The sequence below is a fragment of the Symphalangus syndactylus genome, chromosome 23, assembly GCF_028878055.3.
Source record: "Symphalangus syndactylus isolate Jambi chromosome 23, NHGRI_mSymSyn1-v2.1_pri, whole genome shotgun sequence".
Lineage (NCBI taxonomy): Eukaryota > Metazoa > Chordata > Mammalia > Primates > Hylobatidae > Symphalangus > Symphalangus syndactylus.
Window position 1 is genome coordinate 24,252,602 of NC_072445.2, and position 17,153 is coordinate 24,269,754.

The following is a 17,153-nucleotide window of genomic DNA, read 5'->3' on the forward strand; positions in this document are numbered from 1 at the left end:
GACTTTTTAATGATGGCCATTCTAACTGGTGTGAGATGGTATCTCACTGTGGTTTTGATTTGCATTTCTCTGATGGCCAGTGATGATGAGCATTTTTGCATGTGTTTTTTGGCTGCATAAATGTCTTCTTTTGAGAAGTGTCTGTTCATGTCCTTCGCTCACTTTTTGAGGGGGTTGTTTGTTTTTTTCTTGTAAATTTGTTTGAGTTCAATGTAGATTCTGGATATTAGCCCTTTGTCAGATGAGTAGGTTGTGAAAATTTTCTCCCATTCTGTAGGTTGCCTGTTCACTCTGATGGTAGTTTCTTTTGCTGTGCAGAAGCTCTTTAGTTTAATTAGATCCCATTTGTCAATTTTGGCTTTCGTTGCCATTGCTTTTGGTGTTTTAGACATGAAGTCCTTGCCCATGCCTATGTCCTGAATGGTATTGCCTAGGTTTTCTTGTAGGATTTCAATGGTTTTAGGTCTAACATTTAAGTCTTTAATCCATCTTGAATTAATTTTTGTATAAGGTGTAAGGAAGGGATCCAGTTTCAGCTTTCTACATATGGCTAGCCAGTTTTCCCAGCACCATTTATTAAATAGGGAATCCTTTCCCCATTTCTTGTTTTTGTCAGGTTTGTCAAAGATGAGATAGTTGTAGATATGCGGCATCATTTCTGAGGACTCTGTTCTGTTCCATTGATCTATGTCTCTGTTGTGGTACCAGTACCATGCTGTTTTGGTTACTGTAGCCTTGTAGTATAGTTTGAAGTCAGGTAGCGTGATGCCTCCAGCTTTGTTCTTTTGGCTTAGGATTGACTTGGCTCTGCGGGCTCTTTTTTGGTTCCACATGAACTTTAAAGTAGTTTTTTCCAATTCTGTGTAGAAAGTCATTGGTAGCTTGATGGGGATGGCATTGAATCTATAAATTACCTTAGGCAGTATGGCCATTTTCATGATATTGATTCTTCCAACCCATGAGCATGGAATGTTCTTCCATTTGTTTGTATCCTCTTTTATTTCATCGAGCAGTGGTTTGTAGTTCTCCTTGAAGAGGTCCTTCACATCCCTTGTAAGTTGGATTCCTAGGTATTTTATTCTCTTTGAAGCAATTGTGAATGGGAGTTCACTCATGATTTGGCTCTCTGTTTGTCTGTGATTGGTGTACAAGAATGCTTGTGATTTTTGTACATTGATTTTATATCCTGAGACTTTGCTGAAGTTGCTAATCAGCTTAAGGAGATTTTGGGCTGAGACAGTGGAGTTTTCTAGATATACAATCATGTCATCTGCAAACAGGGACAATTTGACTTCCTCTTTTCCTAATTGAATACCCTTTCTTTCCTTCTACTGCCTGATTGCCCTGGCCAGAACTTCCAGCACTATGTTGAATAGGAGTGGTGAGAGAGGGCATCCCTGTCTTGTGCCAGTTTTCAAAGGGAATGCTTCCAGTTTTTGCCCATTCAGTATGATATTGGCTGTGGGTTTGTCATAGATAGCTCTTGTTATTTTGAGATACGTCCCATCAATACCTAATTTATTGAGAGTTTTTAGCATGAAGCGTTGTTGAATTTTGTCAAAGGCCTTTTCTGCATGTATTGAGATAATCATGTGGTTTTTGTCTTTGGTTCTGTTTATATGCTGGATTACATTTATTGATTTGCGTATGTTGAACCAGCCTTGCATCCCAGGGATGAAGCCCACTTGATCATGGTGGATAAGCTTTTTGATGTGCTGCTGGATTCGGTTTACCATTATTTTATTGAGGATTTTTGCATCAATGTTCATCAAGGATATTGGTCTGAAATTCTCTTTTTTGGTTATATCTCTGCCAGGCTTTGGTATCAGGGCGATGCTGGCTTCATAAAATGTGTTAGGGAGGATTCCCTCTTTTTCTATCGATTGGAATAGTTTCAGAAGGAATGGTATCAGTTCCTCCTTGTACCTCTGGTAGAATTTGGCTGTGAATCCATCAGGTCCTGGACTCTTTTTGGTTGGTAAGCTATTGATTATTGCCACAATTTCAGAACCTGTTATTGGTCTATTCAGAGATTCAACTTCTTCCTGGTTTAGTCTTGGGAGGGTGTATTTGTCGAGGAATTTATCCATTTCTTCTAGATTTTCTAGTTTATTTGCATAGAGGTGTTTGTAGTATTCTCTGATGGTAGATTGTATTTCTGTGGGATCGGTGGTGATATCCCCTTTTTCATTTTTTATTGCATCTATTTGATTCTTCTCTCTTTTCTTCTTTATTAGTCTTGCTAGCAGTCTATCAATTTTGTTGATCTTTTCAAAAAACCAGTGCCTGGATTCATTAATTTTTTGAAGGGTTTTTTGTGTCTCTATTTCCTTCAGTTCTGCTCTGATTTTAGTTATTTCTAGCCTTCTGCTAGCTTTTGAATGTGTTTGCTCTTGCTTTTCTAGTTCTTTTAATTGTGATGTTAGGGTGTCAATTTTGGATCTTTCCTGCTTTCTCTTGTGGGCATTTAATGCTATAAATTTCCCTCTACACACTGCTTTGAATGTGTCCCATAGATTCTGGTATGTTGTGTCTTTGTTCTCGTTGGTTTCAAAGAACATCTTTATTTCTGCCTTCATTTCATTATGTACCCAATAGTCATTCAGGAGCAGGGTGTTCAGTTTCCATGTAGTTGAGCGGTTTTGAGTGAGTTTCTTAATCCTGAGTTCTAATTTGATTGCACTGTGGTCTGAGAGACAGTTTGTTATAATTTCTGTTCTTTTACATTTGTTGAGGAGAGCTTTACTTCCAACTATGTGGTCAATTTTGGAATAGGTATGGTGTGGTGCTGAAAAAAATGTATATTCTGTTGATTTGGGGTGGAGAGTTCTGTAGATGTCTATTAGGTCCACTCTGTGCAGAGCTGAGTTCAATTCCTGGATATCCTTGTTAACTTTCTGTCTCATTGATCTGTCTAATGTTGACAGTGGGGTGTTAAAATCTCCCATTATTATTGTGTGGGAGTTTAAGTCCCTTTGTAGGTCACTCAGGACTTGCTTTATGAATCTGGGTGCTCCTGTGTTGGGTGCATATATATTTAGGATAGTTAGCTCTTCTTGTTGAATTGATCCCTTTACCATTATGCAATGGCCTTCTTTGTCTCTTTTGATCTTTGTTGGTTTAAAGTCTATTTTATCAGAGACTAGGATTGCAACCCCTGCCTTTTTTTGTTTTCCATTTGCTTGATAGATCTTCCTCCATCCCTTTATTTTGAGTCTATGTGTGTCTCTGCACGTGAGATGGGTTTTGTGAATACAGCACACTGATGGGTCCTGACTCCTTATCCAGTTTGCCAGTCTGTGTCTTTTAATTGGAGCATTTAGCCCATTTACATTTAAAGTTAATATTGTTATGTGTGAATCTGATCCTGTCATTATGATGTTAGTTGGTTATTTTGCTCGTTAGTTGATGCAATTTCTTCCTAGCTTCAATGGTCTTTACAATTTGGCATGTTTTTGCAGGGGCTGGTACCGGTTTTTCCTTTCCATGTTTAGTGCTTCTTTCAGGAGCTCTTTTAGGGCAGGTCTGGTGGTGACAAAATCACTCAGCGTTTGCTTGTCTGTAAAGTATTTTATTTCTCCTTCACTTATGAAGCTTAGTTTGGCTGGATATGAAATTCTGGGTTGAAAATTCTTTTCTTTAAGAATGTTGAATATCAGCCCCCACTCTCTTCTTGCTTGTAGAGTTTCTGCCAAGAGATCAGCTGTTAGTCTGATGGGCTTCCCTTTGTGGGTAACCCAACCTTTCTCTCTGGCCGTCCTTAACATTTTTTCCTTCATTTCAACTTCAGTGAATCTGACAATTATGTGTCTTGGAGTTGCTCTTCTCAAGGAGTATCTTTGTGGCGTTCTCTGTGTTTCCTGAATCTGAATGTTGGCCTGCCTTGCTAGATTGGGGAAGTTCTCCTGGATAATATCTTGCAGAGTGTTTTCCAACTTGGTTCCATTCTCCCCATCATTTTCAGGTACACCAATCAGACGTAGGTTTGGTCTTTTCACATAGTCCGGAATTTCTTGGAGGCTTTGTTCATTTCTCTTTATTCTTTTTTCTCTAAACTTCCCTTCTCACTTCATTTCATTCATTTCATCTTCCATCAGCGATACCCTTTCTTCCAGTTGATCGCTTCTGCTACCGAGGCTTCTGCAATCTTCTTGTAGTTCTCGATACTTGGCTTTCAGCTCCGTCAGCTCCTTTAAGCCCTTCTCTCCATTGGTTATTGTAGTTATCCATTCGTCTAATTTTTTTTCAAAGTTTTTAACTTCTTTGCTATTGTTTTGAATTTCCTCCCGTAGCTCGGAGTAGTTTGATCATCTGAAGCCTTCTTCTCTCAACTCATCAAAGTCATCCTCCGTCCAGCTTTGTTCCGTTGCTGGTGAGGAACTGTGTTCCTTTGGAGGGGGAGAGGTGCTCTGCTTTTTAGAGTTTCCAGTTTTTCTGCTCTTTTTTTTCCCCATCTTTGTGGTTTTATCTACTTTTGGTCTTTGATGATGGTGATGTACAGATGGGTTTTTGGTGTGGATGTCCTTTCTGTTTGTTAGTTTTCCTTCTACCAGACAGGACCCTCAGCTGCAGGTCTGTTGGAGTTTGCTAGAGGTCCACTCCAGACCCTGTTTGGCTGGGTGTCAGCAGCGGTGGCTCAAACAGAAATGCAGAAATCACCCGTCTTCTGTGTCCCTCAGGCTGGGAGCTGTAGACCGGAGCTGTTCCTATTCAGCCAACTTGGCTCCACCCTCTCTGAATCTTTGACTCTTAGAAATGTTCAGACTCCTCCCCGGTCAGGTGCAGTGGCTCACGCCTGTAATCCTAGTGACTTGGAAGGCCGAGGTGGGAGGATCACTTGGGACCAGGAATTCAAAGCTTGCTTGGGCAACCTAAGAAGACCCTGTCTCTAGAAAAAAAGAGAAGATATTAGCTGGGTGTGGGGTGGAGTGTACTTGTAGTCTTAGGTACTGGGGAGGCTGAAGAAGGGGGATCACTTTGAGCCCTGGAGTTCAAGGCTGCAGTGAGCTATCCAGCCTGGGTGATAGAATGAGACCCTGCCTCAAAAACAAACAAACAAACCAGCAAACAAACAAAAACCCAATAAAAAAAGAAATGTTTAAACTTCTTTTCTGACAAAGTTGTGACCACTCAGTTTTTGTTTGTTTGTTTTGTTTTAACAGACTTCATGGTGCCCTGAGGAAAAAATAACCCTTCTAAAATTGATTTTATCATACTGTTCAAGCTTGTCCAACCCACAGCCCATGGGCCGCATGTGGCCCAGGATGGTTTTGAAAGTGACCCAACACAATTTCATAAACGTCCTTAAAACATTATGGGATTTTTTTGGCAGTTTTTTTTTTTTTTTTTTTAGCTCATCAGCTATTGTTAGTGTTAGCGTATTTTATGTGTGATCCAAGACAATTCTTCTTCTTCTTCCAATGTGGCCCAGGGAAGCCAGAAGATTGGACATCCCTGATGTAGTTTTTCAGGCTGACCATACTACCATTTGAGACCAGAGTTCCTCTAGCTAAAACCCATCCATCCCTCATCTTCTTTTTTCAGGAAATTTTGGATTTGAGAATATGCAGGTGAACCTGGCTACTGACATAGGTTACCCAAGACCATGAAGAGAAGAGACAATTTTCTCAGGAGACCTCACCTGTCACTAAATCTTTACTTTGCCCATTGTCTTAAATGCCACTACTTGGATTAATAGGATTAGTTATTCATACTTAAATTGGTTAAAATGTCCAAGATTTTTTCCTTCCATCTACTTTAGGCCTGTTGAGGAAATGAGATTTGGAGGTGAATGGAGAGGGAGGTGAGAAAGGAAGCTCTGGAGCAAGCAGGGACAGGCAGGAGGTGGATAGGACTGAGGGAGAGGGTGCAAAAACAGTGTGGCCTCCTCCCAAGGCAGTGTCCCATTATGCAAGCCACGGACCTCTGAGAGCTATAGAATGCTGCTGTCCACATCACTAGTTTGGGACATTTCTATCTTTTGGTGATAAAAGAGCAAAATACTCATTTCCCCCAAGTTAACCCTCTGGTTTGAGGGCCTGTAACCCTAATTCCTGAGGTATCTCAGCCTCTTAGGCCAATGTGGTCCAACTATGTCCATGCTGAGAATTCTCTCCACAGCGTCCTCACAGCTGGAGCCATATTTGAACAAGCGATGACTCACTGGACTGTGTATTACAATTTCCCTGTAAGAAAGGTAATGAGAAAAGGAAATGCCTACAGGGGAAGGACTTTAGGGGTGGTTTTTGGACTTTTTCCTGAAAATGTGAGGCAATATTTATCTTCTAGGCCTTAGTTTGATGCTAGCTGAGGGAGCTAGGGGAGGCAGACTCGGTATCCCTGTTCAAAAAAACCTAGCTTTAGTTTCTTTTTTTTTATTTTTCTATTAGAATTAAAGAAAAGGACATTTTTGAGTTTCATGTGTTTAGGTAGCTGCAAATTGAGCTCATTCCTGGGTCAGGCTAGCTAATTTGGCCTCCTGAAGCAGTGGAAATGTGCAGCCAGACCTCTGAAATAATATACAACAAATAGCTGGCCGGGCGCGGTGGCTCACGCCTGTAATCCCAGCACTTTGGGAGGCCGAGGCGGGCGGATCACGAGGTCAGGAGATCGAGACCATCCTGGCTAACACGGTGAAACCCCGTCTCTACTAAAAAATAAAAAAAAAAATTAGCCGGGCGAGGTGGCGGGCGCCTGTAGTCCCAGCTACGCGGGAGGCTGAGGCAGGAGAATGGCGTGAACCCCGGGGGACAGAGCCTGCAGTGAGCCGAGATCGCGCCACTGCACTCCAGCCTGGGTGAAAGAGCGAGACTCCTTCTCAAAAAAAAAAAAAAAAAAAAACAAAAACAAAAACAAAAAACAAATAGCTATGACATGATTGAGTTATATGTCTCTTACAAGTCACTTTCAGTTTGCTTTCTCTCATCTGTCAGGGTTTTTTTTTTTTTACTACATTAATAATTCATATCTCACACATAGAAAATGAAAAGATTCACCTTATGGATTACTCAAAATAAGTAATTTGGAATTTTTACATATGCAGGATAAATTTAGATAGAAGTCAAAAAGGTCTTAACACTTACTGAACATGTTTTATATGCCAGGTATTGTTTAGGTGCTTTAATATATTTTCCTATTTTATTTTTCATTACAAAAACAATAATATGACTTTGAGAAAAGTATTATTAAGATATTTTATAGTTGACAAAATTGACTTGGAATGAACTGCAGTAATTTGCCCAAGGTCTTTTAGCCAATAAGTGGTTGAGTTACATTCAAATCTAGGCTTTTGTGATATCAAATCAGATCTTTTTCTATCATCCCACAGTGTCTGTGAAAATGATGCAGAAAAGTCTTCCTGGTCAGAAATATTTCTGTCACTGATCTGCCACAGGGCCTGAAATTGCCTTTACTGAAGTCACTGAAGGACGTAATTTTTAGAGGTTGTCTATTAAAATGTAATGTGCAACACAGAGTAAGTACAGCGAGGAAGTTATATTAATTCCCCTGCCAACTCCTACTGGAGTTTACTGACAGACTCAGTGTTAAACCACAAAGCAGCTTGGAGCATTTAGCCCACCTCTTCTTTTTAAAAATAATAAAACTTAATAGAGAGAAGTTAAAGAAACTCCTCAAATTTACATAGCTTGTGTAGCTAGTTTTATCAGAAATCAGGGCCCCCATGGGCTAATACAGATGAGACTTGATTTATGGAGTGAGGAAGGGACAGACAAGTTTCATTTTCCGGGTGCTTCTTAGTGGAAAGCATGAAAACAAATAGCACAGTGAGAAATCACGGCCATCCGTGGGGTCACTGGTCTGGATGCCTAGATGGAGGCAGCCCCAATAGTAGGGGAATACCTATCATACGGAGGTGAACATTGCAATTTTGCCCAGTACCAGTATTGTCAGAGGGCACAGATCATTAGAAATGTTTGGGAAGGCTTTACCATTGTTGCCTGTTTCTTGGGAACTCCTCCAATCATTACTATCTGTAGTTCATTCAGAGTTGATGAAAGACTCAAAGTAAAACAAACAATACTCTTTGAGAACAGTTCAGGCACAATTTGTAGGCCAAAGCTCAACGGAGCATCAAAAAGCAAGAGGTCAAATTGTGACCTCATCCAATGTTTGGCGTGTCAGTGACCTCACTGGGCACCCACACAGACAGCTTCCGGTTTACCTCCCTGATTCTGATAAATGGAACTGCCAGGGAAATGGCAGGTCTTGCAAATGTGATAGCATTCTGGCTGGAGGGATTTGGTTTTAGTACTCATATAAATGTGAGGAAAGCCTTTTACCTCAAGCTTAAAAAACAAAGGAGCAATTCTAGTTCCTAAAAGCGAGAAATGCTATCCTGCTTGCCTCAGCCTAGGAAATAGCACCACTGGCAAATTTGGCAGCTGTTCTGAGGAGAGTTGTGTGGCCAGCTCTTCAGGCTAGCAGTGTAATGGTAACTGCATAATGATGTCTGAGAAAATCAAAGACCAAAGGAACAATTACAGTTTGGAGGAAACAAATATACAACCAAGCTTGTCTGGGATAATTTTTGAAAGGATGCCCTTGGGTCTTGGGGAGACATTCTGGCTATAGATTCTAGAGGAAAATCATAATCATGAGAGGGCACTCAAAAGGATCTGATGACCTGTGGTTAGGCCTGTGCGTGTAATTGTGATTAGCTGGTCAGGCGAGCGCACTTGAGGATCAGGAAGCCAAGAATGACATGTCCAAGCGTAGCAACAGAACTAAACCTTGGGTACTTGTTCCCACGAAAGTACAGAAGAGAGAAAAGCAAGACCTTGTTTTTACCACTCACAGGCTGCTTGTTCTTGGAGAATCACCTGGCCTCCTTAGACCTCAGTTTTCTGTAAAAAGAAAAGCTTCAATTAGATTATTTCAAAGATCCTTCCAGTTATAAGGTTACGTATTCTGGGCCTTCAGAGTATTTATATGTATGGTTTTCTAACTCTTCAGAAGGTTGAGTGCTTCTAGAGCGTCCAATAATGTGGTTGGTTGTGGGACACTTGCAAAGAGTAAGAAGCCCTGGATTCCTGCCCTTCAGATTGATAATTCAATGTTATTCATGTCCTGAAATGTACATGAAATTCAGTGCTAACTAAATATTTATATGGGGTGCTGTGCACGTTGAGAGTTGCAAAAGAGTGTAAGGCCCCTACATTCAGGAGTTTCAGTTAATACATATGAAACAATTAGAAGATAATTAAGGAATCAACTTTTGGATACTGACTATAAGTACAACTAGGATTTATCATGTGGGCTGGGAATTCAGAGCAAGCATACTGGAGAAGGAGGGACTTGGCGGAACCTTAGAGGAGTGCTAGGATTTGGATAGGCAGAGAGGAGAAACAAGGAAACACCAGCTGGGGAAAATAGTATAATAATTAATAGAAAAGATTATTCATAGTTTTTCTCAGAAGCACTGAGAGCTTCAGCTGTCTTCAGCCAAATGTTAACCCAGATGGTATATCCGAATTTTATAATTAACAGTTCACCCAGTCACCACAGGTGCTTAAGTATAAGTCAAGTTATTTATTTGTGGGGCCACAGAAGAAGAAAAACCTAGGGGTAGGGAAGGAGGAAGGGTGGGTGGGAGTGATACCCAGGGCAATTTTCCAAGATGAGTGAGTTTGATTAGTTTCTGTTTGGTAAGTGTTCCTGAAGTTGATTATAGGTTTCATCTCTGTGTGCAGACAAGGTATTTGTTTTACTGGGAAGTCACAGATGGAGTTAATAAGTCCAGAAGATGAGTAAGCACAAGGCACAGTACCTGACACAAAATTCTCCCTTGCGTTCTTTGGCTGAGTGAGGCCTAGGCAAGAGAAGGTAGGTAACCAATTAGCAAAACTAATCATCATCTCTGTTGAAAAAACTAGTCACAGCAAATCTTGTACAGAAGATGGCTATGGGAAGGAAGAAATAGAAAGAGCATCTTTAGCATAGTTCCCAGATATAGCATTGGAGATACACTGGGTTACCCATGAGACTGGGTTCTAGTCTCCTAACTCCTTGCTTCCTGGACTAGCCCCATCCTCAGAGGCACATGGATGGTTTCTGCCACAAAGGCCCTAGGTAAAATTGCAATATGAGAATAATTTATCATTTTGGGCTGCTGCTGTTCCTTTTTGGGAAAGGTTCCAACTCCCATGAGGGCATGTTTAACTCAGGTTATTCATTCCATTCTTGGAGTTCTGTGTTTAAACATTCCCCTTCTTGTAAAGTGAGACATGGCATTGGGATCCCAATTGGTGAGATTTGTGGGTTTAAATTCAGAGTGGGAATAGAAGTAAAAGCCAGTTAGCAAGCTCTGAGGGATGGGCATTAGAACCTAGGACTGAGTATTCATTTAAGACGCTGGGCTTGAAGCAGGCTCATGTGCCTTCTCAAACTTGTGCTTTTAATGGTAGGAGACGATTGAGTGCCAGGGCTGTCTGTCAGCTGCCCTGTCCTAAGCGGAAGCAGCTCTTCTGCAGAAAGAGACAAGCTGGTTGCAAACATGACTCTTGAATTTGATAAGTAGATCCTTTCACAAAGTCATTTCCTGCTCTTCGGAAGTGTCATTTCTAATGAACTATGTGCAAACAGTGAAAAGAAACTGTCTCTCCTTAATCCTCTTCATTTTTGAATGCTTTCATTTTTCCCAGTTTCTGTCATGTCAGGGATTGGTAGGTGGTTTGTTCTGGAGCATGGAGGGGTTTTAGCTGTCCCAACTACGTGTTGTTTATTTAGAAATAAAAGGGTCCCCAAGGAGTAACTGCCCAAGGCCAAAGTGCTTCTTGGCTGTGGCTCTCAAATTTGGTTTATTGTCTGAATTACCTGGGGGAATTTTTAAAAACATAGATTATTGGACCTCCCTTTTGGGAAGTCTAACTTAGTAGGTCTAGAGCCTGTTTTATAAAAAGCAGTCTGGCTGATTCCAAGGAAATACAAGGATAATGCTTTCATCTGTAGCAGCAGTCTGCAAGATTTTTTTGTTTTGTTTCCTTCAGTAAATATTTCAGACCTTGTATGCCATACAGTCCCTACTGCAACTACTTTGCCACTATGGTGGGAAAACTGTCATAGACAATGTGTAAATGACTGAGTGAGCTGGGTTCTCATAAAATACACTGAAATTTGAATTACATAAAATTCTTATGTGTCACAAGATATTATTTTTTCCCTTAACTATTTAAACTTGTTAAAACTATTCTTAGCTTGTGGGCCAGACAAGTATAGGCAGTGCATTGTATTTGGCCCACAGGCTATAGTCTGCCAGACCTTGATCTATAATATGTACTTGGGTACTTAACTGCAAATATCAACTAAATTCTGACCAATATAGCTTAGAATATGGGCTGGAATCCCAACTTCACCACCTCCCACTCCTCTGATCTTGGGCAAATTAATTAACTTCTCTGGGCCTCTGGTATCTGTAAATGGGATAATCTAGTTCATATTTCCTGGGTTGTTGTGAAGATTAAATAAAATTTTACATGTAGGTTTCTAGCATAGTATAGTGCCTCGTAATTTCAAGTACTCCGTAAGTGTCAACATTTATATTATTACAAAGAACTGCAAACTCCAGAGATTGAAAATATGGATAAAGCCAATTCCTTAGCATTAAAAGAAGTTACACACTAACCAGCAGGATAAGACTTGTATGCAAACAGTTATTTTATTATAGAATATAAATTCCACTGGGGCTAATATTACACAAAAACTATGTCTGTAGACATTGACAAGGGTGTTGAGGGCTCTTCTTATTTGGTTTTAGGGAGGCAGGTCTGCAATCCTGTGTTGCATTTCCATGTTTCCACCGTTCCTTTGGAAACACATGCATGTTGATCTTGTATTATGAAGCATATCAGATTTAAGAGATCTGCTAGACACTGAACAACCTGAATAGGATCTGTAGCTCCAGACAACATAGTCTCATCTGATTGATTCACATGTCTAATCATTGTCAACTATGAAGGGAGTGAACACAGAGCGTGTCCTTAGAATACAATTGGCTCATATTTTCAGAGTTCCATAAATCACTAAAAAATGAGAGTGGAAAAAACGCTTTTGAAATTTATTCAGATTTTTTTTATACAGAGAGATATAAATAAATAGTCTGGGATTTGTGTTCTCAGCTCGGTCACTTACCAGCTTTCAGATCTTAGACTTTTTTTTTTTTTTTTAATATACTTTAAGTTCTGGAATACATGTGCAGAATGTGCAGGTTTGTTACATAGGTGTACATGTGCCATGGTGGTTTGCTGCACCCATCAGCCTGTCATCTAGGTTTTAAGCCCCACATGTATTAGGTATTTGTCCTAATGCCCTCCCTCCCCTAGCCCCCCAACCCCCTGCAGGCCTAGATGTGTGTCCATGTGTTCTTATTGTTCAACTCCTATTTGGTGGAGTTTCCTTGAAAAAAAAAAAGTGCTACATCTTCAATGTAAATTTAAAAAAATTGGAAAGCACAATGAGAAAGATAACTATAACTTTTATTCTCAATATTTAGCTATATCATTGTTAATATTTTTTACATGTACTCCCAATCTTTCTGTGACTATGCATTGGTATGTACCATGAGATAGATCGATCAATCTAGCTATCATCTCTCTCTCTCTCTCTACCTGTCATGTATTCTTTTTAAAAAGACTGGGATTATGCTATCTAAATTATGTTTTAAATCTTTCTTCCGCTTAACAATATTACATGTATAATTCATCATTAATTATTATTCATTAAGTCATTAAGCATTATTCAACACCATCCCTATAAAATTATTCAACATACAGCAGTATCTGTTAGCTGACAGCCTCCAGCTGCCACACTTCAGGATCTGCCAGAGTGTTTATGCTGAGGCTGCAATGTATTGGCACTGAACACGAAGAGGGTTTTGGCACCAGGGCACTTCTGCCTGACGTGGGACTCCTCTATTGGGCACTCACTGGATGTTTGGTTCTCCAATGGCCTGGCTGGAACTTCCCTCAGAGCTGCACTGCACTCTGAGGCTCCTCCTGTCCTATCTTTCTTCCTTTCTTCTCTCCTTTCTCAAGTGTCAAACCCACATTGCAGTTGGAAGACTCTCCTTGCCTACTCCTAATTCCCCTCCCTTTTATCTTACAAATGTTTTCCCCAATAGATCTCTTGTACTTATAATTTCATTTTGGCAGCATCTCCCTGGAGGATCCAAATAGATACACGTGTATAAGTCTCCCTCCCACTCCTGCTTCTTAGCCTCTCAATACCCTTCCTCAAAGGCAATTCCCGCTATTGCTTTATATATCCTTCTAGAGTCTTCATTCATATGGAAGCATTTCATATATTTCTCCTTCTGTTTCCTTTCCTTTTCCTCTTAATATTTCTTCATCTTCTCTTCTTTCTTCTCTTTCTTAACAAGAATGGTAGCATACAATGCAAATTGTCCTGCGTGTTGCTTTTTTATTTAATATATCTGTGGGGCAGTCTTACTTTATCAGTAGTATATGTAGAATTACCTTATTCCTTTTTTTAATTTTGTCTTTACTGTAGTCTCCCCCACCCACTTTATCCATAAGGAAGATGTTCCAAGACCCTCAGTAGGTGCTTGAAACCACAAATAGCACCAAACCCTATATATACACAATATTTTTCGTATATAAATATATATATGATGAAGTTTGACTTATAAGTCAGACACAGAAAGAGGCTAACAACAATAACCAATAATAAAATAGAACAATTATAGCAACACATTGTAATAAAAGTTGTATAAATGTGATCTCTCTCCCCATCCCCACCCCTGCCCTTAAAATATCTTATTGTATGTAGTATTTTCAGACTGTGGTTGACTGAGGGTAACTGAAACCACTAAAAGTGCAAATATGGATGGGTGGTACTGTATAGTATTAAATTGTTTAGTGTATTATAATTAATCTAACCAATTCTCTATTATCAGTTTTTTTCTAACATTTTCTACTCAAAGCAGGGCTGATCCATAGCTAAATATTTTTACACCCATGTGAGAGTATATCTTTATGAACAAACCCCAGATGTAGCATTGCTGGATCAATTGGTATGAGTGTTGTGATTTTAATACATACTATTAAATTTCCCTCCTTAGAGAATGCACCAATTTCTACTTCAAGGCATGTATGGCAGCAATAGCATCAAGTATAATGGCAACATAGTTTCCCATCATAAAAATATAGAATAGACATAATATCACTAAGCTCTTCTCTAGTGGCGTGGACTTCAATAAAGTGTCTGATCTTTGTTTATTTTCATGGTTACTTTCCCTGGAGACTTTTCACTGAGGTTTTGTGAACAGTACAGGAAGTTAATATTACTATTGGAAGTTTGAGAACCTTGTCGAACATTTTATACCATCAACAGGAAATAACAAGCAGTTATGTTGATAGGGGCCACTTGTAGCTAGTAAGGTATTAGAATAAATTAGTAAGACACCAGAAGTAGAAGTTTATACCTTTAGGAAAAATGATTTACACATTCAGAAGAATACAGAACAGGAGTAAACAGGCTGTTTTGTTCTCTTTTTGTCTCTTCTATGGCTCTTCAATGTCCTCTGCCCGTTTACCTCACAGGGATCCTGTGAGGGCAGAATAAGAAAGCAAATGGAATATATTATTAAGATGATCATTTGTTATTAATAAGGGTAAGATGTTATTCTAGAGGGTCAAATATTAGTGACATTCATTCAGTCAACATTAATATTTAGAGTACCAGCACACTGATTCTTCTGGTGAAATTCCTCCAGTATAGATATGATTTGGGTTAAAAAGTGAAGAGGGTTGGTCCTAGGACAAGCCATTTTATTTTGCTATATGTTATTGTAAAATGGTGATATTAATAGTAACTACATCACAGAGTTATTGTAAATGTTAAATTAGTAATGTAAAAACTCTTCTAAGAATCTCTGGCACATAATAAGTACTCAATAAATAGCCATTATCATCATTATTGTTATACCCAATTACCTCTAATTTATTTAACTTATTTATTCTTTGAGTTTGAGGTTATAGAATCATTTACTAAAAATTAATTCAAATAAACAGAGAAATAGCCCTAAAAAGATATAAAAATGGTAAAAAGAAAGGGCTGAAAAATGAACCAAAATTAGTGAGTCAAAAAAACCAAAAAAACCAAAAAACAACAACAACAAAAAAAACGAAGAAACCAGTAACCAGATATACTATTCTCAAAGCAAATCACCATATTAATAAAATTAGTTTTGGTCAAAGTGTATGCTACTGAATTCTTAAATCTGATGTATGTCACTGTCATCTCACCTCCATTGAGCAAGTGTTAGGCAAAATTCTTAACCATGTAAAATACATCTTGGGATTCATCCTTCTCTCTTTTTCTGCATCCCCTCCCCAATCTTTTCACCCAACTCTATTGCAGGGCTGCTCAGCTTGCCTTCCCAGCTGCCCATAGCTGTGAATCCTCCCCAAACCAGGACAGTGTTTTACCCCAAGAAATGCAATTGTTCTAAAATTTTTTCTCCCGTCTTGTTTTATTGGAGAAAAGTAATTAGATAAATTAGTTCACATTAGACTTTCCTTTTGTATCTTTTGTAGACGGTCCGGCTAGACTGAATTTCTGTCATAAAGATTAAACACGCAAAACCCAAAGGCTTTGAAGTACAATTCACCTGTATGGCACCTGCTCCTCTCTCTATGGATAGTCCTGTCAATTCCAACTCCTTAATATCCTTTGAATTCATTCTACTTTCTACAGTTCCACTGCCATAACCTGCAAGTCCTCATCAGCTCTTAATTGGGTAACTGCCCCACTCAGACTCCTAAAATAAAAAGTTTGACAGTGTCAACTCGCTCTTAAAATCCTCTGATAGCTCCGTTTAATGTGACCCCTTACCTCTGTAGCTTCACCCATCCTCATTTCTCACTCGTGGACTATGTTACTACATGAAAACTTCGTAGGTTACTGATTTTTCTCTTTATCTCTGTTTTGCAAATGCTTAACTGGATGAATATCAGCTCTTATTTTGAATTCATCTCTCTGAGGACTAATTCATAATTCCTTTTTTTATGATGGCTGCTGCAAGGCTTGAAACCAAATTTGTGGTTCTCATCTTACAAACACATAGACATTTACTAGCATGCATTGAATTTCACTCTTAGGTCAACTGGTTTTCCCCACTATTTTTCCTTTGTCCCTGCTTCTCCACTTTAAACAAAAACCTTATTTTGCATTTCTGTTACCTTTTGATATTATAGACATTTTTGAAAGTTTCCTTACATTTTTCTGGAACAATGTGAGTAGTAACTAATCAACTACCTAACTATAAGAAAGTAAGTAAATAAATAAATAATCCACTATTTATCATTTCAAATCCAGCCTAAATATGCCCTCCTTTGCTCTCTTGTACCATGCTTCCTTCTTCCAGGTTTGGCTAACTCTCTGGCCTCTACGATGCTATCTCACCTCAAGATAATGGCTATTGTAACTTCAATCACACTGCATTGCAAATATTTGTCTACCTTTCCACTAAACTGTACTTTTTTTTTTCACTGGGGATGCTGGTCTTTATCACTGCATTTCCACCTTCTAAGACAGTGTTGGCACACGTTGAAAACTTGATAAATTGTTAATCGAATAAATAGATAAATAATTGCACAAACTAAAGAATACAGAGCTTCTTATGAGAAAAGCTCTACTACTAAGCTTATATGAGAATATGGTTATCTTTCTGAATATTAATATGCTATTTCCTTGACCACACTAGTAGAAAATATGAGGAGACAATTTTTCTTTGCCTATTACTACAGCTGATATTTTCAAGCCACTATTTCTAGGTTGATAGCAGGGTGTTTGGTAAAAAGAGTGGCAAGAGCCGGGCACGGTGGCTCACGCTTGTAATCCCAGCACTTTCGGAGGCCGAGGCGGGCGGATCACGAGGTCAGGAGATCGAGACCACGGTGAAACCCTGTCTCTACTAAAAATACAAAAAAAAAAATTAGCCGGGCGTGGTGGCGGGCGCCTGTAGTCCCAGCTACTCGGAGAGGCTGAGGCAGGAGAATGGCGTGAACCCGGGAGGCGGAGCTTGCAGTGAGCCGAGATTGTGCCACTGCACTCCAGCCTGGGCGACAGAGCGAGACTCCGTCTCAAAACAAAACAAAAAAAAAAGAGTGGCAAGA

General features: G+C 39.4%; 1 long non-coding RNA gene across 1 annotated transcript in view; it reads right to left on the reverse strand.

The window, feature by feature from the left end:
• Positions 1-9,800: 9,800 nt before the first annotated feature.
• Positions 9,801-17,153, reverse strand: part of LOC129473420 (uncharacterized) — a 31,188-nt gene continuing 23,835 nt past the window's right edge. Inside the window, exons 2-3 of the long non-coding RNA XR_008654251.2 lie at positions 14,459-14,581; positions 9,801-9,829 (exon numbers count right to left, since the gene is read on the reverse strand). This is a non-coding gene — a long non-coding RNA (uncharacterized lncRNA). The remainder of the gene's footprint in view (positions 9,830-14,458; positions 14,582-17,153) is intronic.